At 41.3% G+C, this 24,758-nt stretch overlaps 1 protein-coding gene across 3 annotated transcripts in view; it reads left to right on the forward strand.

Moving 5' to 3' along the window:
* The first annotated feature begins 22,372 nt into the window (after positions 1-22,372).
* NYAP2 (neuronal tyrosine-phosphorylated phosphoinositide-3-kinase adaptor 2) overlaps positions 22,373-24,758 on the forward strand; it is a 146,134-nt gene continuing 143,748 nt past the window's right edge. Inside the window, exons 1-2 of one of the 3 annotated variants that reach the window (XM_055817561.1) lie at positions 22,576-22,662; positions 22,910-23,407. The gene's annotated coding sequence lies outside the window, so the exon portion shown is untranslated. Of the gene's footprint in view, positions 23,408-24,758 lie in introns of all 3 variants that reach the window. The other 2 variants (XM_055817564.1, XM_055817562.1) reach the window with 2 other exon arrangements.

Below are 24,758 nucleotides of genomic sequence, written 5' to 3' on the forward strand. Positions count from 1 at the left end.
TTGTCCCTCCAACAGATACAGGGTTGGTTGAAAACCCCTGTGAGGACCAGGGCTTGTGAACATGAGACTACTCCTATCTGCCTGTAGAGGGCCTTATCTGCTTGGTTTTCCTAGTCAGGTGGTCTGTAGCAGACCCTCACTACAATGTCACTGGTCCCTGCCTTTCCTGTGATCCCGATCATTCCATTCCAATGCAATCCCACCACAGTCCCTGTGATGCCAGTAATATCATAGCCCTGCAGGCATGTGCATGTCTCTAACTCCTCTTGTTTATTCTGCATGCTATGTGCATTTGCATAGAGGCGTTTAAGCTGGGCCCTCCAATGGATCTGGTTTACTGGCTGGAGTGGCTGGAATTCCTTTGTACTGCTTTTCAGGTGCTCTCCTGCTGACCTGTGATCCCTCTCCAGGCTCTGGGCATCTCTTGCTGGCACTGGCATCAAACTGGTAGGAGTGGGATGGACTGAGGTTCCTCTTCCCTGGCAACTTTAAAGCCCTCTTCACCAGCCTGGCAAGCCTACAACCTAAGATGCTCTTCCTTTCCCTGTCAGATGGACCCCGTCAGCCCCCAGAAGACCAGGTTTCTCAAAGTGAGTCCCATGTTTTAGTTCTCTGCTTTTCACACTTACTATACAAAAATAGAAAGCACGTTTAATCAGCTTGGTTACATTGTAAAGTCACATAAAAAGTGAGGTCTCTTGGTGCTGTGCTGTAGGCTAATGTTTGGGTGCAGAGATCTCTAAGGCTAATTCAAGCTAGCAGATCCCCTGCACTATACAAGCAGTAGGTCTGTGATTTGTTTATTGCCTGGAACTCTTTTTCATTCATCCAGCATTTTATCTGCTTTATGCTGAAATTTCCATGCAAGTATGCAGTGCTTGTTCGATATGAATGGTCGGTATCACAGACAACCTACCTGCTTCCTGCCTGCAGGCAACTCATGAAGTTCATATCCCTCTGTTCTTATTTTAGGAAGAGCTTTTTTTCTCACCTTTCTTTGAGGGTCCTTAATGGACAAACCTATTAAAAATTCAAAGCACTGTATTTATTTAGATAAAAACTGTTAATTATAAATGTCCAGCCATATGGCCATTAAGACTAACATTTAGCAGGATAAAGAGGGAATGAATATTTTAGATAATAAAGAACTGGTTTAGAAAATAGAAACTTTCTTGATCTTGTGTTTTATGTAGGTTTAACAATGGAGTGGTGGTTGTAGCCTGCAGTGGTTCACACTAAAGAACATGATTTTCTTTTCTTTTATATTTTTAATGCCTTACTATTGAAGAGTGTCTATTAAAAAAAAAAAAAGCCACAAAAGAAATGCCTCAAGGAAAGCCAGATGGCTGAATATTGGCATCTGAAATGAAAATAAAATATTCAGCCATACATATGTGCCTTAAATACACTTAGCTGTAGTTCTTTGTTTGTCAGCCAGACTCTTTTCTCTATCGCTTTTGCATTGGTAACTTTGACTTATTTGGCATATGTTTTAGTAGATCAAAGTTGAGCAAAAATGTGGTTAAGAAAGATCTTGTGTTTATTTGTTCCAGCCTCAAATCAAAGATGGAAGATCAGGTTTTGGCCAGAGGTTATTTTGGACAGGAGAAGAAATGAGTTTTTTTCTGTATTGGTACCTCGGCCTGGCAGTTTTGAGGATTTTTTTAAGCCCTGAATGTGGACAGGGCTATAATTAGCAGCTTTTTGAGCGCGTTGCAGCATTTCCTGGCAACACCACTGTTGCATGTAGTTTTGCTCATATTGAATATCTTTTAATTTAATCCATAGTGATGGTGTCCTGTGACATTCTAGTGATGTTCTGTGCCTGGAACCGTGTTGTGCAAAATGAGCAACAGTTTAGGATATCATGTGTGTAGATAAGCAGACACCACCAAAAACTGAAAAGCATAGTGGAGACATGAAAACTCAGTTCTTCTATAGGAGCCCAGCCAATTCCTGGAGCAATCTACAAAATTACCTGCAGGTATCCATCATTTTTCATCTGATACATAAAAGAAAAACAATTGTATTGTTACTGCATTGCCAACCTCTTCCTTTGGTGGAAAATTTTCCTTTAATATTTCCTGTACTTTCTTGTTTTAATAGTCAGGACACACATCTGAAGGCAGTGACTGAAGAATGAGGTAGCATTAATTACTGCCACCAAAATATGCAATTTTGGAAAATGTGCCCACCAGATATCCAGTGTTGTGAACGATGCCTAAACAGAACCTGCCATTTCTTTTGCACTGTCTTGATTGAAAAGGCCCTTGAGCAAAATGTGCATGGTGTATGTTTCTCTGAGTTGAGTGAGAAAGCTGAAAAGATTACAGTTCATTCCAGTCAGACCTGTTTACGTTTTTCCTAACTCTGTCTCAGTTTGGAGATGAAGTTGTGAGCTCTGTTTTTTGTGTAGTCCTAACCTGGACTTGCTTGCAGAGTCACTTTGCTACTGTCAGAAATTCATCACTCCTTCCTGTTTTGAGACAAATAAGTGAGTTTAAAGTACCAAACTGTTGGCACTTGAGATTCAAAGTGTGGGAAGAAAACTATATGGTGTAAATTTAAATCGGCGTGGATTACTGTTGCATGTCCCTCTGCATAGTCTCTTTCAGGCTTTCTTGCCACCATTGTCTTTTGGCCCATCCACTCAAGAGAGCTATGAACTTTTGTGACATGGGAGACAGTGTAAATACCATTTTGGCAAGTCCCTGTGTATCTAGGGAAGGCTGTGAGTGGGTGCAACTCTATACACCTTGCTTCTGTTGATGTAGAGAGCAAAGAAGGCATGATCAGAAATGAGATGTGGCGGGGGCTGGACTGGTGGCTTTCCATCAGGTCTTCACTGTCAGAGTGGCTGCCTACAGCAATATATTTTTAGAGAAGTTATATATTACAGCAATACCAGATGCTGCTTTGGGTCTGAAGGAAGATCGGGAGAGTGAAAAACAAATTAAGGTTTATTGTAAAATAGCTAAATCTGTGTGAAGACATGCAAGATCTGAATCTTGTTCTCAGTACAGGAATGTTTCACAACTCTGAGAAAATATTAGGAAAGAAAGAGGCCTATCTAAAAGCTTTAGATTTATCCTTCAAATAAATAAGGGGTTATTAAAAATTGTTCAATGTTGAAATTACTTTTAAATCAGCACAAACAGAGTTTTCTCTAGCTCTTGGTTCTTAACCTCCTGCCAATTTTATCACCCAGCAGAGCTTTCCACAAGTGTTCTGTAGTCACAAATGCCACTTGCCTGGTAAATGAATGGAAGTTCAGACTGAGTTTGTATCTGACACCTGACTGACAGAAAGACCTAGCACAAGGTCAGACATCTGATGCACAGAAAATGTAAGTCAAGTTTGATATATTAATAAATAACAGAATTATAGATGAATAAATGCAAAATATTTTAAGAGTGTTTAAATACTGGTAATGTTTCATAACTTGGACTTAGTTCAGCTACTAGACATTTTGATCTCTTCTGGTTAATCAAAACATCTAGCTGCAGAAGCCATGTACAATTCCTGAATATATAAAAATAAAATGAAATAACTGTATTCCGCTGCTGGGACAACAGACAATACCTTAAACAAAAGCTGTTGTTAGAGAAATGTCCCGGTGTCAGCTGGGATAGAGTTGATTTTCTTCTTAGCAGCTGGTGCAGTGCTGTGTTTTGGATTGGGTAGGAGAACAATGTTGATGACACACTGATGGTTTTGGTTATTGCTAGGTAATGTTTATACTAAGTCAAGGATCTTTTCAGTTTCTCAGACCGTGCCAGCAAGAAGGCTGGAGGGGCACAAGAATCTGGGTGGGGACAGAGCCAGGAGAGCTGACCCAAACTAGTCAAAAGGATATTCCATACCATATGACCTCATGTTGAGTATATATGAGCTGGGGAAGAAGGAGGAAGCGGGAGACATTTGGCATTAAGGCATTTGTCTTCCCAAGTAGCCGTTACATGTGATGGAGCCCTGCTTTCCTGGAGATGGCTGAACACCTATTTGTTGGTAGAAAGTAGTGAATTAATTCCTCATTTTGCTTTGTTTGCACGCATGGCTTTTACTTTACCTTTTAAACTGTGTTTATCCCAACCCACAAATTTTCTCACTTTTGCTCTTCCAATCCTCTCCCCCATCCCACTGTGGGGAGAGTAAGTGAGTGGCTGCGTGGTGCTTGGTTGCCAGCCAGGGTTAAACCACAAGAAGATGTTACCACCGGTTAGGGGAAAATATACTACACATACTTGAAGTTCCATATATTAGGTATCCTTTGACCAACAGTACTCCAAATAATAAATAACTTGTGTTTGCCCAAGGAATCTAAAACCCTTTTCGTAAATGCAGTGGTTGGGGATAATTTTGTCCCACAGCTAGGGTCTTGTTTCTGGTCCTTTCTTGAGTCCAATGAAAGCAACTGTCTGATTTGAGACAGAGTGGATTAATTTATGTAGGAATTATTGTAGTTCTAATGTTAGCAGTAATCATACCACCCGTCATCATGCGCATTTGTACTCTGCGTGAGGTGTAGCACAATGTCTGTGCTAGCAGCCTCATTCTTTCCTCTGTCCCTTTTGATGTTAGTGTTTCCCTGAGGGATCTGCTGGAAGAGTAGTTCTTCCTGCCTGGCCTGACACAAAAAACCTGGCCAAAACCTGGGTCTGTCAAACAGACCTCCTCACTTTCCTACTGCTAGCCTGCCTTTCTTCCAAGCCTCTGCAATTTGTTCCACAGCAAGAGTGAGAAATCTCCAGGAAATTGGAGGTTGTTAGGAACATCTCACTGTTCCTTAGGTTTTGGTTTATTGTACAGGTGAAAGAGGATCTCAAGAAGTTATCTGCAAGATCAGCAGTGGAGGGTCACAGAGAGAGTTGTATTCCAATCTACACACTTCTGTTCCTCGTGGAATATGCAGTTATGGCAGCGAGTGGATCTTATTGAGGGCTGGGTTAGATGGTCAGGCTAATTGGAAACAAAACTCTTAAGAAGGCACATGATAGAAAACACTTTGTTTCATGCTGGAGTGCATAGGGACATGTGTCACATGCCTACTGGGATGCCTGTGAGATTATTTTCATATGTGTGTATGCCTACAAGGAAGTTTAAGATGTTATAAAGCAGATTCAAGTCATACATTACTGTTCAGAGGGAGGCGAGCTTAGTGGGAAATCGATAGCAGGGAAAGGATTTCTGTGCTCTTCAGGTGAGTCAATACTATCATGATCCATACAACTTGATTTGAAATTAGACTGCTTACTGCACTTACGGGGCAGAGTATCATAGTTATCCACATCAAACTCCAATGTCTGTTAGCATCTCATGCATTGCTTTTAAAGTGGCTAGTAGTAGTATTTGAGTACATCATACTGACCAGTGGTAGGAAAAAGGGGCTTTCTTGAGTTGGCTGTTAGCATTTCTGCATGAATCCATCATGTAACTTTCAGTTGATTCCCACTGCTCAGGTTTAATCCAGATGCAGAACTTTTTCCTGTATTCCTCCACTTGTTGAGACCATTGTTAAACCTCTTCCACTTAAACAGATCGAAATGTATTAAGTGACTCTTATTTAATGTGAAAGTCAGTCTGTTTCAAAGCACATATCTCTTACTATTTGGAATGGGATCTTTGTAACCATAAAAATCGAGAGAGGGACACAATCTGCAGTGGTTATGTTAACACTTGTCATGCTGACCTTCATCAACTAGAGATCAAGAAACAGTCAAGTCTGTTTCTAATCCTTTGTGTCACCCTCCCAGTTAATTTTTTTAAAATTGTGCAGTGACAACATTTACTGTTTAAACAAAAATCCCTTAGCCCATGTCTGTCTTTATTGCCTTTTCTTCTCCTCCCTTGAAGCTATTTGCAATTAAACCTCAGTAAAATATGAAGCGTCAGAAATGTTAAACTATCTTGGCAATGAAAAAGCATGAAACAGATGAGTAATGAGAAGCAGAAGATAAGAAGCAGTAATGCCACTTTAATTCTGTAGTGCCTATTCTGGCAAAGAGTTCACATCACCTTTTACTATTTCATATCCTATTTATGAGTCACAGGAATGATTAAGAAAAAAAATCCCGCCAAAGAACAGTCCACAGATTTGTTTAAATTATGGAAATGAGAAACTTCAAGGCCTCTTTTGCTAAAGATTAAGAAGTATCTATCTGAGATTGCTAGTGCATTTGAACTTAGAGAAGCGTGGGGATAAAGGAAGGAGACTCTCATGTTTTTTTCATGGATATGATTGTTTAGAGCTGTGCATGAGTATGGCTGACACAACATCATAAGCTGCTTCCTTTTCATTTCTTCCCAGATACTGACCTGAGACAATTCTGTGTTCATGGATAATGTACATTTGTGATAAGTATGAAAGCAAAGCTCAGAACACTGACCATGAAATCACAGGGACCTGGAGACTTCCCCTACAGCTTTCTTAGCTCTTGTACTATTTTTTTATGTGAGAAAAACATGTTAGAGGTATAAAACTCAGTGGACATGTTTCTCTACTTGTTTACATGAGTTTTATACAGATGTCTCTCCTTTGCTTTCAGTGAAATGTTCTGATAATTCTCACTACTGTGAGAAATTTGAGTCCTGTGTTGTTTGGCAACTTATAAAGGCTCACAAAATTCTCTTTTTTGTTTGGATGACAAAGATCTTAGGCATATTTTAGGAGTTTCATTCTATACATGAATACATGGTGTTATCAATTTTGTGCTATTTAGAATCGTAGAATGGTTTGGGTTGGAAGGGACCTAAAGATCATCCATTCCCAGCCCCCCTGACATGGGCAGGGACACCTCCCACCAGACCAGGTTGCTCCCAGCCCCGTCCAGCCTGGCCTTGGGCACTGCCAGGGATGGGGCACCCACAGCTGCTCTGGGCAGCCTGGGCCAGTGTCTCACCACCCTCACAGGAAAGAATTTCTCCTTAATACCTGATCTAAATCTGCCCTCCTCCAGCCTCCAGCCATTCCCCCTGTCCCGTCACTCCATGCCCTTGTCAGAAGTCCCTCCCCAGCTTTCCTGCGGGCCCCTTTAGGCACTGGGAGGCTGCCATAAGGTCTCCCCGGAGCCTTCTCTCCTCCAGGCTGAACAGCCCCGACTCTCTCAGCCTGTCTTCCTAGGAGAGGTGCTCCAGCCTCTGATCATCCTCCTGGCCTCCTCTGGACTTGTTCCAACAGGCCCATGTCCTTCTTATGTAGAGGTCTTATTTATTTAAACTTGTATTTAACAATATGGAAAGCAGGAACAAAATTACTATTAAATATTCCTGTATGGTGGGCTTAAGTGGTAAGTTTGCATAAGTCAGTGTGGACAGAGAAGCAGTGAGAGAGAAATGCGGAGGCATTAGGTCTGACTTCTCAACACTATGAATAACTGAAGTAGTGCAGAGATATTTGGCAAAACTTTCTGAAGGAAAACCAATGTAAAGGTATAATGCAAAGGTCCAAAAGCAAAAGGGTAGTCTTATGCAGAGGAGAACGTAATCCCTTGAAAAGTTCCTCAATGTGTTTGAAGGATTTAGCACAGTGCTGATCAATTATGCAGAGTACTGCAACTTGATGTCATCCTCTTGCTATCAGTAAAACATGGCATGGGATTAGCTTTGTGGTTTTTATTCTTCCCAGCATGCGGTGGGATTGAGTAGATAAATCAGCACATAGTTTGATCCAAGTGCCGTGTTTACTGTGTATGGCTATAAGGCAGCCCAGAAAGGTTTCTGGTGATCTTTGTAGTAGAAGAGATGGGAGCCCTTAGAGTCCCTTAAATTGTGTCGTAGTATGCCTGATAGTTTGTTGTGGACCTTAAAGCTGTTTTTTCAAAGATCTGGGTTGCCCTGTTGCTTGCCATAGCTGGCAGGTTTCTACTGCAGTTTCATATTGCCTCAAAAAGCTCTTCATCTTAACAGGCTGCTGTTTTCTGGTTTTTAGAAAGCTTTGTCAGAACATGTCTGAGTAACTCTTCATCAGTATCCACAAAGTACTTGTAGTGACCATTAACCAAGGTATTCAAAATTGAAAAGAAACTCAGATAATAAAATGAATTTGTGGTGGTTTTTCATAACGTATTTCTTCTTTCTGTGTGAAATCAAATTGTATGCTATGGAGCCTTTAAACAATACCAGCTCTTCACATTTGTTCTCTGTACTGCACTAGGGAAAGCAGGCTCCATCTGTTCTGTGTTGGAGACCTACAGTGTAACTATTCTGTTCAAGTAGAAAAGAAACCTTCATACATCTAGAAGCCCCCTCTAGAGGGACTGCAGCAGACCCTTTGAAAATAGCCTTAATTCCCTGTAGTAGCATCTCAGGAAATGGATTTGTAGTGGCAACTTCATCATTCTAGACAAGCGTGTAGTGAGATCTACCTGTTTGGATGGATAACAAAGCTAGTGTTAGTTGACACAGATCATTCTCTACTGACCCACGACTGTACCTACTTGCACTTACAGAAGGTGTAAAGGAAAACAGCTTGCAATTCTGCTCCTCTTACATACCTAGATAACACTGTTTAATCCAGTTGTCAGCAAAACTGTCTCAGTGACAGTACCTCAAATTCAGTACACCCTGGACCAAGCTCTATTTGTCCAACTCACCCATTTTTCTAATAACTCTAAATTTTATAATTTCCCCTAAAGGGAGAGGCCAATGGTGAATAATCTGAGAACAGATATGCTGGGTAGGAAGGAATGACACTGTTCAAGGAAGTTGCAAAAGAGAGGAAATGTGCTGTAAACATTTTCCACTTTTATAAATAAAGCCAAAGGAAAACAACAATTTCAGTGCCTGGTGCCACGTTGTTTGCATAGCTTATAACAGGGTACCGACCTTTGAATTTTCCATGACCAGGAAGGCTTTTTTATTTTGACTATGTGTTATAGTTTGAGTAACTGGAATATAGGAGACCTATATAATGAAACGTTTTAAAAGCTATGCCATTGCTGCTGTTCTTGGGTTAGAATAGAAGCAAAATCCACTGTCCCTGCCCCCCTGCCTTTATTTTTTTTTTTCTTTAGAATGGAGTTCTGGCAAAACATCCATCTATTTAATTTTTAATTTGGTCGGTAGAAAGCCTTGAAACAGTACTAATATGAGATTCTCCTGATAATGGAGGGGAAAGCACTGTCATTACGTTCCTGCAAAATGTATAAGTTAGGTTGAAATTTCCATTAAGAAAAGCATGGTATAAGTGTTGAATCAGAATAGATCTATGTAGATCTGTAGGTAGAGGCACGCAATGCCATCTGTTTTGGAAGGATTTTGAATGTTTAATCTAGAAAATAAAAAGGCTAACTATCACTGTCTAGTTTTTGGGCTGTGCTGCTTATTTAATCATTGGTTTTGATCTGTTCTAAAAAATGGTTAATGGCACCTGAGAACAAAAAGCTTAGAAATGCCTGTAATTTCTGCCCACTGCTCTGCAGTCACCATCTTTATTTTAAGTGAAAGATGTCCGTCAGATGTGGTTTTACCTGGCTCAAGAGACTTTCCTGGCTTCCTGGGCCTCCCTTAAGTTTGATCTGATTGCAATTTTAATTAAATGCTTTTTCAGTTGGAAAATGTTGATTTACAGAAGCCAAAACATTTTTGGGAAATGTGCTGATTTGTAATTTCTTTCATCAGGGTGACTGTCTGGCTTTCAAAAACGATTCTATTTTGGATCTTAGAAACCAGAAATAAGTTCAGGCAAACCACAAATTTACTTCACATTTCCTTTTGATCCTCTTTCCCAGGGATTACAGAAAGGATTAATTATTTAAGGTTAATCTTCAGTCTTTGAAATGTCTCATTGCTGTCTTTAGGTGACAGGATCTATTTTGCTATGGGGTCATCTGTTCTGTCTCAAGTCAGCAAATACTCCAAATTGTGCTTTCCCTGCCCTCTCCCCTTCCAGGGCAGAAGCTTTAACTCTTCTTTCCTTTTACCAGTTGCGTGTTAAGAAAGGTGGGAATACTGAGTCAAACGTGCAATAATATAAAGTCTGCACTTCATTTCCTGCCTGTTAGCACACTCCTGGAAGTGTTGATGTCTTCTCTCTTACTTTTTTTTTTTTTTTTTTTAGCTTAGAAAGAAGGAGCAAAACAAGGCCATTTCCCACTTCACAAGTTCAACATTTTCACATATGGAATCTTTTATTGATGTGGTTCTGTTTGGTGCCCCCTTAATGTTCACTTGTCCTTTGACTTGTTCTCACAAATAAGGTCATGTTGCTGTTTCTTCACACCTGGATACGTTAACAGAAGTTGCATCAATTTTTTATTCTTAATGCCACCTGTAGTTTATTCATCCCACACTCAACACAAATAAAATGCAAGGAAAAAAGTCTCAGTCTCATTCAGTTTATCATTGTCTCTGTGCGTGATTGAGCCAAGATAAAAAAAAAATTATTTTATTTTATTTTGTTTTTCCTGTCCATTCCTTTTTCCCTAGCCTGGGTTTTAGTTGTTGGCAGGTTTTTGCTATGAAATATGTAGAGAAAATAAGAGTAACTGGCCTTAGCTCAAGACAGAAAAGGTTGTTCCTGTTTATTTCTTGTGTTTACCCTGAAACAATGCTAGATGTGCCATTATTGATATGATGTGTAATGCTGAGTATTTATGGAAACAAAAAATACTTATTGGTATGGCTGGCCAAAAAGCTAGTTGGTGTTTTGGGGTGTATTGTGTTTACACTGCAAGGTTTTGGTAGCAGGGGGGCTACAGGGGTGGCTTCTGTGAGAAGATGCCAGAAGCTTCCTCCATGTCCAACAGAGCCAATGCCAGTTGGCTCTGAGATGGACCCACTGCTGGCCAAGGCCCAGCCCATCGGCAATGGTGGTAGTGCCTCTGGGATAACATATTTAAGAATGGGGGAAAAATAAACCTGTACAACAAATTGAAGTGGAAGAGAGGAGTGAGACTATGTTAGAGCAACAACTCTGCAGACCCCAAGGTCAGTGCAGAAGAAGGCAGGAGGTGCTTCAAGTACCAGAGCAGAGATTTACCTGCAGCCCATGGTGAAGACCACAATGAGGCAGGTTGTGCCCTTCAGCCCATGGAGGTTAATGATGAAGCAGACATCCACCTGCAACCCACAGAGGACCCTACACCAGGGCAGGGGGATGCCTGAAGGAGGCTGTTGACCCCACAGGAAGCCCACACTGAAGCAGGTTTTCTGGCAGGACTTAGGGATTTGTGGAGAGAGGAGCCCATGCTGAAACAGCTTTGCTGGTGGACTTGTGACCCTGTGGAGGACCCACTCTGGGCAGTTCACAAAGAACTGTATCCCATGGAAAGGATTTCCACTAGAGAAGTTAATGGAGGACCCTCTCCCATGGGAGGGATCTTACACTGGAGCAGGGGAAGAGTGTGAGGAGGAGCGCTCCCCGTGAAGTGGAAGGAGCAACACAAACATGTGATGAACTGATTGAAACACCCACTCCCTATCCCCCTTGTGCTGCTTGGCAGGGAGGAGGTAGAGAATTTGGGAGTAAAGTTGAGCCTGGGAGAAAGGTGGTTTTTTCTGGCTTGGTTTTACTTCTCATTATCCTACACTGACTTAATTGTTAATAAATTAATTTTCCCCAAGTCAAATTTGTTTTGCCCATGACAGTAATTGGTGAGTGATCTCTCCCTGTGAGTGATCTTCACCCATGAGCTTTTTGTTGTATTTTCTTTCTCCTGTCCAGTTGAGAAGGGGAAGGATAGGGCACCTTTGGTGGGCACCTGGCATCCTGCCAGGGTCAACCCACCACACGGGGCTGTTGTAAGGACAGATGGTTATTTTACAGAAACAAGTAATTCTGTGGTTTGCCTCAAGTGGTGCCAGCCCCATTTTCCAGGAAACAGGATGTTCAGTTTTACGGGAGTTCTATACTGGAAAAAGTGAACTGCAACTTCTGTTGCCCTGTTGCTTATTATTTTCTGGATGGGGTTAGTTTAGCAAGTACCTGGTGCAATTTAGATGATAAAGAAAAACACTTGAATGTTGAAGATATCCCACAAATAATGGAATTCTTAAACATAGATTGAGCAAAGTTGGTATTACAAATGTAGATAAGACCTGGTCTTACAGGCAGTTCTGTCTGTTTCTGACTTTGTGAACTGGAGCATCCTCATGAATTCAGGGAACTGTAAATTCAACCAATCTTTAAAACTAAGGACATCTTTTCAGGGCTGCCAGAAAGCAGTATTTCTAGCACTTATGTATGCAGCGACGTTGGTTTGTATGCCTATAGACTGACTATGAAAATCATAGTTTTTCCAACCAGTATTTTATCAGCTGTAATATATAAAATGTGAGTAATTTTCAGTTGGTCTACTTAGAGTTTGCAAACAATCATTCCAAACAAAAGTCAGTCATGCTGTATTAAACACTTAACTCGGGTGCACAGAGTGCAGTTTTTGTTTCTGAAGGGTGGTCTGTGTACAACATGTATGTAGTGAGTTTTCATCAGAGCTATGGATCCCCTATTTGAGGATTATAAACAAGCCAGGGAAACCTGGCGTAGCTGAATTGCTATGTGCAAGTTCAGTGCTCAAAGTGGTGCCAAGGTGCATATAGATACCGAACAATACCATTGTCAATTTACTGAGAAATCTTGTGGTTAAAATAAGCATTAAACTATCGCCTAGGATTCGTGTTGTATACCTCTCCCTTTATCAGTCTGGATATCTGTTACAGAGCTCTTATTCTCCTAGCATGCCAGCACTTTAACCGGGTACGAATGATGAGCATACTATAAAATGCATAAGTGTATTTTAAGAGTTGAAAGTATTAACAAATGCAATATATATGAATGTGATACATTTGTAATGAATTTGACACTCACACAAAAATACATTATAGTAGTGTGGAGAATGTGGTTTGACCATAAGGATGCCAGGGGATCTTAAGCTATTAAGGTTGAAGATTTGTCCTTAATTCACCCTGTCATTTCTAGGTATTATGGTACATGGCAACAACTGTAACCCACTGTCTCATATCTAGCGTAAAAAACCAGGATGGTATAATGTGAGGTATATTAGGCAGAAGGAATCTGCTGCGAACTGAGTTTCACTCTACAGTTTTCACAGTGTATGTTTAGGACAGGTCTTTGCCATTACTTGGTGGTTTTCATACATGAAGTATTTGTAACACTGAAAAAAATTATCCTGAGACATTATTCAGTGTATGTGGAGTACAGAGTATTTAGAATTATATGTTAGAAAACAGATACTTAGGAGAATGTAATGGCTCAAGATAACAAAGAAATCTGCATTTTGCCTCATTTGAACTGTGTTATATGTATTGTGTAAATCCATAGAGGTATATTCAAGGTGATTAGCTAGGATTTAGTTCTGTGTGGGAGCAGGGGGAAAAGGTCTAATGGAAATGTTGACAGACCATTAACTAGAGTATCACTAATGGGTGCTATAATAGGTAGAGATATTTTTAATTGTAAAGGGGTTAATTGGTATTCCTCATTTGCATTCCTTTCTTCCTGAGTGGTGGCAATTTGAGCTCATCCATTGATAGGAATGGCTATTATACGGAGAGAATATAAAGGATCACAATATTTTCTCCAAGAGAATAAGCAGGAGGGAAAACCAGAAATCTGTTAACTGACATGTGATGATTAGCCAGCTATAGCTGTGGAGCAAACTGATTTTTGTAAGAGTTTATTTAAAAAGTGCCTGCAGGAAAGTATTGTTTCTGTAATAATTAGAAGAGTTAATTTTTTTAATTGCTTTATATCCGAGCATGGGGAAAAAAAGCTCACATTGGTCAAAGTGTTTAGCATGACTTACATATTTCAAACTTCAACCTTTTCTGTGTGGAGATAAGGGTTTTCTGAATGTACAAGAAGCTACTGTTCTTTTTGCTTAGTCTAAGGTGGTGAGGGAAGTGTTCACACATCCTATATCTAGGCACTTGGACATACAAAATGAGGTTTATTTCTCTAAATTGATGGGAACAAATTGGGCTTCTGCTCCCTGTTGCCCTCATAAGAGCTTAGTTGGTCCATGACCAGAGGAACTGGTCAGCTGATGCCAGCCAAGGCTATCATGTTATCTCTCACCTTGTCACCAGCCTGTTCTGTCAATGATGTCTTCCCTCATGCTTTTTAACCTTGGATAATTGCACAGGGCTTAAGGCAGGAACAGCTAATGAGGGCTGGGGGAGCCTGGCCACATGCCACCAGGGCAAGCTTCCAGCAGTGACTTCTGACAACACGACAGCCAGTCTCCATCCTCTGCCCATCACTCTCCACACCTGGATTGGGCTCCAGGGACAGATGAGCTCCTAATGCGGGCTGCGTACGGATCATAAGGAAGCTTAGAGCCTACCCAGCACCTTAGATAGTTACTGCCTTTCTGAGTGTGACTTGCTGATTTGGACAATGTGACTGGTTTCCCTCATCACTTAGAATCCCTCATATGAAGCCTTCCTCCTCCACAATAGGTCATTTGTTTCTTCAGCTCTGGAGTTAATGAGACAATCTTTGTCTCATTAAGAAAAGCAAACAAAGAAACAAACACCCACCCATGCCCTCAGTTTCTTCTTTTCTGCTACCACCATCTCTTCTTTGGCATGAGGTCACCTTCCCCACGTTTTCCAACTTCATTTTTTTTGCCTATTGTTCCTCCATTTTTCCCCCTAGCCTTCACTGAGCTGTGCATGCTCTCTCTAGGGGTCTAACAGCTTTTTCATCCAGACTTCATTTGCCCTCCTGTCTTGTCCTGAAGTGTGTAGCAACAAGGATTTCATCTGAGTTTTTATTAAGTACTGAAAACAAACGCATTTGGAAAATACATGATCTAGTTGTGGTGTTTATAAAGCTGAAGTATATTTTGCTGAACAAATAGCATCTTTTAGTTTCTTTATAAAGTAAGTGCCTTAAAGAATTTAGCCAACAGCAACAATTTGCTATTAAATACCATCTTCATGTACGTAGCACAACTACATTATTTAATAGAGGAATTTGCCAATTTGTTGGTCTAAAGTACAAACTGCGATTTCTTCCCTGAGTCTTTTAGGTCTTTCAGTATTTACCATACCTTTATTTTAGTGGTCCTGATGATTTTTTTTGATGAAAGGGAGCAACTCTGACTTTCCCCATCTTTGCTCATTTCCTGACTAGATGGGACTGACTTGCCTGGAGTGCTGGAAAAAAAATATCAGATTGTATTAATGACTGCAGAGAGACTTCCAAGTTTCGAGAAAGTTTCTTAACTCCCATTCCCAGACCTTTTGCTCTAGACTTCATTGTTGGTCACTTTTACAGATTTTGTGTTCTATGGGCTCCCAGGCACTTTTTTTTGCAGAGTTCAGAGATGCTGTGGGCTCACTGGAGCTCCTTGTTCACAGCTGAGTCTCTGAGTAGCTCGGATGAAAGCAAGAAGTTGGCTGCCCCTGAATGAGACCCAACTGACCTGCCTTCCATCTGCTGGGCTGCGCTGGGTTTCTGCTGCCCACTGATTACATAGGCAGGGTGGTCCTCTCACAAATCATAACATCCATGTGGTGCCAAAATCCCAGGCTAGTTCTCAGCTTGATCAGTTTCCCAATCTGCTTCACCACACGGCCAGGCAGCATTTGTGCCAGCATAAGGCCAGAGGAATAGCTGGGGGTGGGAGAAGAGCAGAGCTGCGTTCTTCATTCTGGTTTTCTTTAGCTGCAGTACTGGCTTAAATTTGAAATGCCTGGAGATTGTCAAGTGCTCTGGTAAAGCATTTTGCAACTTGCTTACATAGTCACGTTTGTATGCTGTGTATGTACCCTTCTCTGCCTGCTTTAAAGTAATTGAGTGGTTGCATGTGCTTGTCAGAGTTGTTGTGGAGTTTCTAGGGCAGGGAGGACTGCCTGTCAGCTCCCCGAATGCCTGCAGGATTTTCTATGTTCCTGTAGGCTTCAGCAGGCCAAGTCTCAGTGCAACAGCTTTGGCATGTGTGCTGCCTGGGCACTGGAGTCATTCAGATAGAAGCTTAAGTACACTGGTAGTGTCTGTAGCATAAGGACTTTTTACTTTAAAAGTCACCCACCACTTTGGCAGGGGTACCATTCTCACGCTGTGAAGTGCCCTCTGCATTGTGTAGTGTAAGGAAGTGATTTGGCTGAAAAGAACACTCTCCTCTTTGTGTTTTTTTGTTTTGGTTTTTTTTCTTCTTCCTCATTCCCACCCAAAATTATTTCTGTTCTGGATCATTTCCATGACCCAGTTCCCTGCAAGGCCACACAAATGGGAATGAGCAGCAGCGTTGGGGTGGGGTGACAAGCAAGCTTAAACCGCCTTGCCTTTATACTTCATAGGATAAAGAGTGCTTCTTCGGGGCTAGAAAATCGAGGCTACTATAGCAGAAATAGAGCATAGTGTGAATGCAAGCATACTGACACAGCTGGGTTTATCCTGGAATAATACACCCACCTAATACCCCCTGTATGTGTTAAACAGTAAAAGCACAGTTTTGCTAGTACAACTGCACCTGTGTTGGAGGATTTGCCAGCATCCACTATGCTATAAATACAGATGTCAGTGTTTGGGACCTGACCATAGAAATATATCTTTACCAGCTTTAATTGATTTTAGCTAGGAGCTAACTGGCTCCAGAAGAACTACTTATAGCTTAACATTTCTGTTGAAAATGTACCATTTAGTAATTAATGGGTTTGGAAAGCAGCCAGAATCTTTCAATCTAATCCAGTTTAAGAAAAAAGAATCAATTGACTCTTTTTTTGAATGGTAAATATCATGAAATATTTTACAACAAATCATGGTTAAAAATAGCCTAGTTGCACCAGCTGTCATGTAGGATAAATCACTTGCATCAGGACATGATCTTTGTGATTTGTGGTCTATGCAAATAAGCACAGGGTTTTGCTCCACATTTTGTATTCAGGCAAAGTTCCCTGTGGACTTCAATGGGAATTTTGCCTAAGCAATAACAGCAAAATTGGTCCCATGTGAAAAAAATTGATCACTGGGGAAAAATAAGAGATTTTTCTTAAAGGCACAGATGGCAGTTAAGCATTTAACTTTAATTGGCTTTTTACATGAGTGGGGACCCCTCTACTGTTGTACCTTTAGAAGATTCCTCCTCAGTACTCTGAAAAGAGAAATATGTGTGACAGTTGTGGATAGTCAGTTGCTGGGAGGGATAGAGCCACTGTGCTCCAGGTAAGTGAAAGGGTGCTACAGAGGGGTGTGAAACAGCTGAATCAAATGCCAAGATGGAGAAGGAGCAGTGAGAGCTTCCTTTACTGTTACCTTGTGGGTAGTTTTACCTGTTGTGGCAACATTGTACATGTAAGAAGGGAGAGAGTGGCAAAAGGAGCCAAACGTGGCTGAGAGAAGGAGAAGAAATTCCAGGGATTTAAGAATGCTTGAGGGGAAAAGACACAAATGTTAAAGCTTATCTGGGGCATGGAGTGGAATAATTTGGGAAAAGTGGCCTTGAATGCTTAATTTAGTATTTCAGCGTATCTAGCAAATAGATCCTTAGGTTTTCACTTCGCTTACTATGATCATAGTTGGATACTAAGAGCATAAACAAACCAAATCTGAGAAAGCTGCTTAAAGGTCAAGGTTATGGTGAGCACTGCTTGATTTTGCATGTAGTTTGTTTTCTATACATTTTTCTCGAATTAACCCACTGCTGTTTTAACATATTTATTAACTCAGGTTTAAAACCAAATAAAAATCTAAGCAGCTTTTTTCATGTGTGCACAATTCAGTGCTAAAGGCTCATCATAGTGATTGCTAAACCACGACTTAAGATGCAGCATAGGATAGACTGTCATTGAAAATTTCACTTGCCTCACTCATATGAGAATGATGATAGTCTCTGCGAGGAAACTATTGTTTTATAATGAAATTAAGACAATTAACTTGGTCATAGAATCATTTAGATTGGAAAAGACCTTTGAGATCATCAAGTCCAAACATAAACCCAGGACTTCCAAGTCTGTCACTAAACCATGTCACTAAGCACCACATCTATGTATTTTTTAAATACCTCCAGGGGTGGTAATTCCACCACAACCCTGGGCAGCCTGTTCCAATGCTTCACCACCCTTTCAGTCAAAAATTTTTTTCTAATACCCAATCTAAACCTCCCTGGCATAACTTGAGGCCATTTTCTCTTGTTCTGTTGCTTGTGATCTGGGAGAAACCTACACCCACACACCTACAACTTCCTTTCAGGTAGTTGTAGAGAGCAATAAGATCCCCCCTGAGTCTTCTCACCTCCAGACTAACCAATTCCAGTTCCCTCAGCTGCTCCTCATAAGAATTGTGCTCCGGACACTTCATCAGCTTCATTGCCCTTTACTGGACATGCTCCAGCATCTCCATGTCCCTCTTGAAGTGAGAGACCCAAACCTGAGCACAGTATTTGAGATGTAGCTTCACCAGTGCTAAGTACTGGTTGATCACTTCTCTTGATCAAGGGGGATGATCACTTCTCTTGATCTGCGGGCCACACTGTTTTGGATACAAGCCAGGATGCTATTGGCCTTCTTGGCCACCTGGGAACACTGCTGGCTCATGTTCAGCTGGCTGTCAACCAGCACCCCCGGGTCCTTCTCCACCAGGCAGCTTTGCAACCACTTCTCCAAGCCTGTAGTGTTGCATGTCCTAATCAGTTTGGACTGATTAGAATGAGATACCAGGTGTTGGAGTCAAGAAAAGCCAAATAAAACTGCTGGAAAGGTCAAGGATAGTAGCAAAGCCTAGGTTAAGAGATGTGGCCAGATCAGGCAAGGCATCCATACTGCAAGGGGCATGAAGTGGCTAGAGCAATTGCAGCCTGGGATAATAGAAACTAAGAATCAGGGCTAAGCACACAGGGGGCAGGAAAAAGTAATTGAAGCTTAGGAAGCAGAGTAAAGGAGAAATAAGCACAACAAGTTTAGCTTATCTTAGCCATAGGATGTGTTAATTAGCCAAAGTCAACATCTTGATGGTCTTGTATTTGTAAGTGTCAGTAAACTGCCAACCTGTAGCTTACCCTGTGATGAGCTTGGCGTGATAAACCTGGAACCCTGTCTCATTTGGTTGCTGTGTGGACAGTTCTTGTTCAGTAGCCCCTCTCTTCCCATTCACTGGGATGCGGAGTTTGGGTACACAGATATCACACTCCCTTTCATTAAATGTCAGGAATTCCTAGGTTTAAGTCCTTAATTTCTGGTTTTAATTTCAGGGGTTCTAGCTCTTATGGAGTTTCCATTCACAGACCTCTTCGTCTACGGCCTGGAGGTCATATATAAAAATCTACCATGTGACTGCCTTCTCAGGAGAAGCTTCAAATTATCTGGGGGGTGGTGCATTTGAAGTGAAGAAACCTTTCCTTTTTGACCCTCATAAAAGTAAAAAAAATTCATAAGGTCCCTGCATCAAGTCAGGTGTTACAGGGTTGACCTGAAAACAATAGTGTTTCATTTTCTTGGAGAGCCTTCCTCCTCTGTTCACCAACCAAGCAGAGACTGAGTCAGTAGCACTTAGCACTGAACCCTAATCCATTTTTCCTCAAGCTTCCCTTACTTCAGGGACAGGCAGGCAGTCTTTCTCAGTCACCAAGGTCAGTTAACATCTTAAATGAATATTCTCTTCCTCTTGAAAGCTCTTTGTCTCTGCTGCCTGCAGTCTTCAGGCCTTATAAATCCACTTGTCTCTGAGCCTGAAAGGGGCTTGTCATCCCCTTGGCAAAGGAGCCTCCTGCAGAGGTCTGCCGCCTTCTTGTTATATAGTGTGTGCTTCCAGCCTACTTACAGCATGGCCAAGCAGAGACTGTAGTATAGCGTAACTGTTTCAAGACTGAGTAGTTGCCAGGGTGCATTTCCACAGCAGGTTGTTCATCTTCTCTTTTTCCAGTGTGCAAATGCCAACCACAGGTCAAGTAATGTCTCTCCCTGTCTTTATGTATATTTATGTGTGTTTGTGAGCATGTACATACACATAAATAAACAAATAAAATGGGTTCATCTACATGCTATGTAATGAAGCCTTGTACAAGTTTTTAAGAAATTCAAAGCGAGTGCAAATAATCTACATCTGCCAGAATTCTGTGTAGTTGTAACCTCCAGGAGGGATGTGGAGCAAAGGAGATGGGGATTGGCAGCTACTGTGAGGAATGAATGGTTTTCCACTGCTAGCTGTTCAGAGACCAGGAAGCCAGGTGTGCACCTCTGCAACATGAGAACAGAGGTACTAATTTGTGGAGGTGCCAATGTTTGTACTGATTAGGCCTCTTTTATAACTAAGGAGTGAAAGCCAGTCACAGCTTAATTAGGTTTGTCATTAAACATGTTTAAAGATGACATAGCACTGTTCTATAAGAAGCTTGGCATGGGCGGTGGGGGTGGGGGAAGGACAAAACATGTTACCTGAGTTTTGATCCAATTCTTCTGCCATCCACATAGAAAGTCCCACGATTGATTTCTGTAGGTGCTTTTTTCCTGGATTGATGCTATCTGGCTGTGGAGGCAGATGAAAGACTTTTCTGTGTTTTAACCAGGAATGGAACAGCTAGCCTTGCAGAGGTCATGATATCCCCCAGTGTCCTTCCCCCAGTGCTATTGAAAGTAAAAATGGACATTTCCTTCCATAGCTGATAGAGATATGGTCCCAAGGAACCTTGGTGCAAGAATGATAAGATATGGAAATTGCCAAAAGGTGTGATAACATAGGTAATCTGTAAAGTGATTGTATCTGAGTGAGTTCAGTTACTGGGATGAACCATGTGGTGACGGCATAGCCAAGTGTTTCTCACTTGTGGCTTAAAATTTGTAGTTCTTCAAATTGCTTATGAAGTTGTAATGACTACAGTGACATGCTAAAGAAACATGGAAAGAAATCTGACTGGGCAATTTCTCTATTTTTGGAGTATGACTTGGAGCAGTGATAAGGAAGGTCTTTAATTCTGAAGGAGTATTGGAAATAAGAGGCTATTATGTGTCAGGAATCTCCAATTGATGAAAATCAAAGAATTCCCCAATTACCACACAGCCGCAGCTCTTCTTAAGGTATCCTTCAAGGAAGGAAAAAACCAGAAGCAGTGGGCTAGCTTCTGGGCTAGGGAAAGAAGTCTCCTCCCAGGACTGCCTCTAGTTCTTCTACACCGTAGATACTTCCTTTCCAGACCTTTTTCCCTGACAAAAAGAAAAACCCTCCATATCTGCAAACCATGTTCTTCTGTCTTTGTTATCCTTCTTAAAGCACCCTTTTGAAAAGGTCTCTCTCTTGGAGATGTTCTGTGGAGCTTCACTGCCCTGTTTCACCTTGCAAGAGGTGTGCTAGTACGTATGCTGTTACAGTGAGCAGTGAGCAAGTTGCTAGTGAATATGAGAGAGTTTTAGGAGCAGGCTTTTTTCAGGCTGCAGTTCCAATGTCAGTGTTGGCCACTGCTGCTTGGAGGAGGTCACCATGTTTTGCAGTGTGGCTAGATGGCTATCTTGAGTGCTCTTGAATGTGAGGTAATATTGACATTCCAGTCAGGGGTTAGTAAATCTTCAGGAAGTTCTGTGCTCTGTAGGCAAGGTCTTGCTGGTGTAGTAGCACTGCTTTTTGTGGGAACATGCATTACTTTGAAAGGACTTTATTCCATGACGTTAATTTCTGTTATTAGTTTTAGAAATAAATTCAGTTGTTGTTGTAGCATCAGAATCAAGATTTATGCAAGAAAAAAAATGTCTCTAACTTAAAGGAGGAAGGATGAAATGGCATGTAACAATAAGGTAACGCATTCTGTGAGCATTCAGACATCGCCACTTTTACTGGCTTTTGCACAGGGAGTGAATGCTTTTGCTTTGTGTCCAGGCTGCAGGTTTGGGGGAGAGAAAGCAAAACTGCACATACTCTGCAAGGAGGAGCTATAACACAGATAGATCCAGTTCAGAAAAAAAGGGAACGTTTTCTTCCAAACCATCACATTCACATATTCTGGATGAGCGTAAAACTGTGTAGTTTCACCCTGAATGTTTTTCAAAACAGAATGCTTCTTTCCAGAGTGCACGTATCGATATAAGTAAACCAGCGTAAATGTCACGCTTGTTCTGTCCGAGTAGCATAGTTTTGTTCTCGTGCAATGGGAGCAGGTGGTGGGAGGTTGTTTTGATGAGGTTAAGAAGCTCCTCCCCTCTTTCCCCAAGCAGCAGTCTAATCTGCGTCAGCAGTAATTGTGTGCCTTGCACTGCTTTTCAGTGAGGGTGAGTGCAAAAGATACATCAATATGAGGTATCAAACCGAGGCTTAGATCTTCCTTTTAAGTGGCTGCTCATTTCCTTGAGCCATAACATGGGCTAAAGGTTAACTGACACATTCTTCGTGGAAGAACAATCTCTTTTTTTGGGAAGGGAGAAGGAGGGGGGAAGGGCGTTGTTTCATATTCGTTCCTACCTATAGCCTAAATGTGATGTACAGTGCCGTTCATGCAGATTGTTTTTTTTCCCACTGGATTATTTGCTAATCAGACTTCAGTGCAGTGGAGCTCAGAGACTGTGCCTAGCTAGGCGGCTCTGCCGGGCGCCCCAGCCCCGGCGCCGAGGACCGAAGCGGCTGCCGCGCTCCGGGCGCCGCCGCCGCCGCCGCCGCCCCGGCGATGGGCCTAGCGCGGGGGAGCTGTCCGAGGTGCTAGGATGTGGCTGCGCGGGGGGTCAGGGCAGCCGGATTGCGGCAGGAGAGGAGCCCCACAGTCCTGCTGGCACCCGAAGGTAGGCTTGCTCTTTGTTTGAGAATCCCTGATTAATCAACAGCAGCACCAACAGACTAAGGCAGTTGGAGAGAGCAAGCCTGCCTGTAGTCACGGGGGAGAGAGAGAGAGACGATGCCACGAGCTAGACTGCCTCAGACCTTCTGTATCTAAGTGGCAATGAGAGACCGAGCATCTTTCCTGCTGCAAGAAGCCATTTGGATAGGATGTTTTCTATTCCTTATATTCCTTTCTTTTTGTCTCCACAGAACATATTCAAATGAGGCACCTTAGAAATCTCTGTGTTAGTGCATATGATGGTGCTGTAATCTTCTGTGTTGTAAAGTGGGTAAAAATCATCCAGTTTCTTCTCTGCTGGACCTCCAAGCAGGGTGTTGTTTTTACCCTCCCATTATCTGTGCCCTCTCTTCTCTGAATGTGGATTTAAAGAAGCAAGCACCTGTCTTCTCTTGCCACTGCATTTTTTAAAAGCCAAACTTTCCATGTCATTTTAATTGTATGCTAAGAAGATCTGTAATGTAACACACTGACTTATAGTGATGTCGAATTCTACAATCTGGGCAGTTTTGCCAACAAGATTTAATGCACTTTAACTGAAGAAAAAACTGAACCTAACTGCAAATCTATTTCTTATGGTGCTGAAATATCCCTTCCGACTGCACTGAGATAACCACAGGAAAGGGCTTTTACAGGCAAAAGTCACCTTTGATTATTGCACTTAGCAGTCCCCGTGGACTTAAATTTTGGTACGTACATATTTTAATACATTATATAAGCATGCTAATAAAATATGGTGCTGATTAGAATGAAAAAAATAATATTACAAAATGAAATAATGAGTAGTCAGAATGCATAATGATGAAATTGCATGTATTTTTAGAAGGGATTAATCAAGCCATTGCTAACCTAAAAGATGAAGTCTATTTCACTGTTTTTGTGTACTTCACATGTTGACTGTGCTTGTAATAGAGACATTTTGCATCTGGATTTCTTTTTTTGTTTGTAAAAAGCACTGATAAATAATAAACAAACATTCTTTGCTATTTTCTGATGAATTAATTGAAATAATTTCTAACATCTGTGTTACTTATCAGACCCACTGCACCATTAATATTTTACAGCATCTTAACATGATGTTGGTGGTAGTGAAATCTCCATTTCATTTTCTTAAGGAGGAAGAAAAAAATACATCCTTCAGCAAGAAGCTCACTCTTTCCTCTGAGTTCAAATGCACTCCTGTTTGTATATAAAATGTGTGTGTTTTGTGGTTTTATTTTTTTCTTGTTGTTCATAAGCCTTCTGCATAATGCTGGGATGATATAATGTCAGAATTGCATTTTAAGTGTTATCTATTCTGAATCTAGATTTGTAATTGTCCAAGATCAGTGTGGTTAGGGGGAAGCATTATTTTCCTCAGGAGATAAAAGTGATAAAAGTATTACTGTATTGCAAAGTAAACAACAGCTCTCTACATTCTGGAGTCATAGAGGAGTCATTGTTAGCAAAGACCTTTTCCCTTTTCAAAAGGCACTAATAAGGGAGCCAAAATTCAAGGCTCAGGGAATTTTTTTTCAGTTCTTAAAACTACAGGGAGCATAACTTTTCCCTATGAAGGGTGGGTCGTCTATAGAAACAGACTATTTCTTTAAACACATGCAATAACATTTTCATTCTACTGAAGGAGCCACTTCTAACCTCTTTAAGTGAAGGGCTTGGCACGGCTTAGCTTCAATGATTTCACCCAAGTGCTAGAGCAGTATAATGAGGACAAGGTATATAATCTGTAATTTCAGTCAAAATACAAAGTATATTTTGTACTTTCAAATGAGTGTAATGGCTGTTTTTCTTTAAATATCTGCTTTAAAAGTTGTCAATTAATAGATAGTAGGAAACCTGCAGCCTATTTCAGAAGGTCTTTCTTCTTTGACATTAGAATTGAATGCATCACTGTGTGTGAAAACAGTTATGCCAGCTCATTGTTAAGAATGAGCAGGGAATGCAACTCTAAAAAGCATGTCTTAGTAATTTGTCTCATCACATTCAACTGTTTAGGTATTTCAAAGCTCGCTTGGTGTAAGGCACAGTTATGATAAGAGA

Source organism: Falco peregrinus, chromosome 12, assembly GCF_023634155.1.
Source record: "Falco peregrinus isolate bFalPer1 chromosome 12, bFalPer1.pri, whole genome shotgun sequence".
Classification (NCBI taxonomy): domain Eukaryota; kingdom Metazoa; phylum Chordata; class Aves; order Falconiformes; family Falconidae; genus Falco; species Falco peregrinus.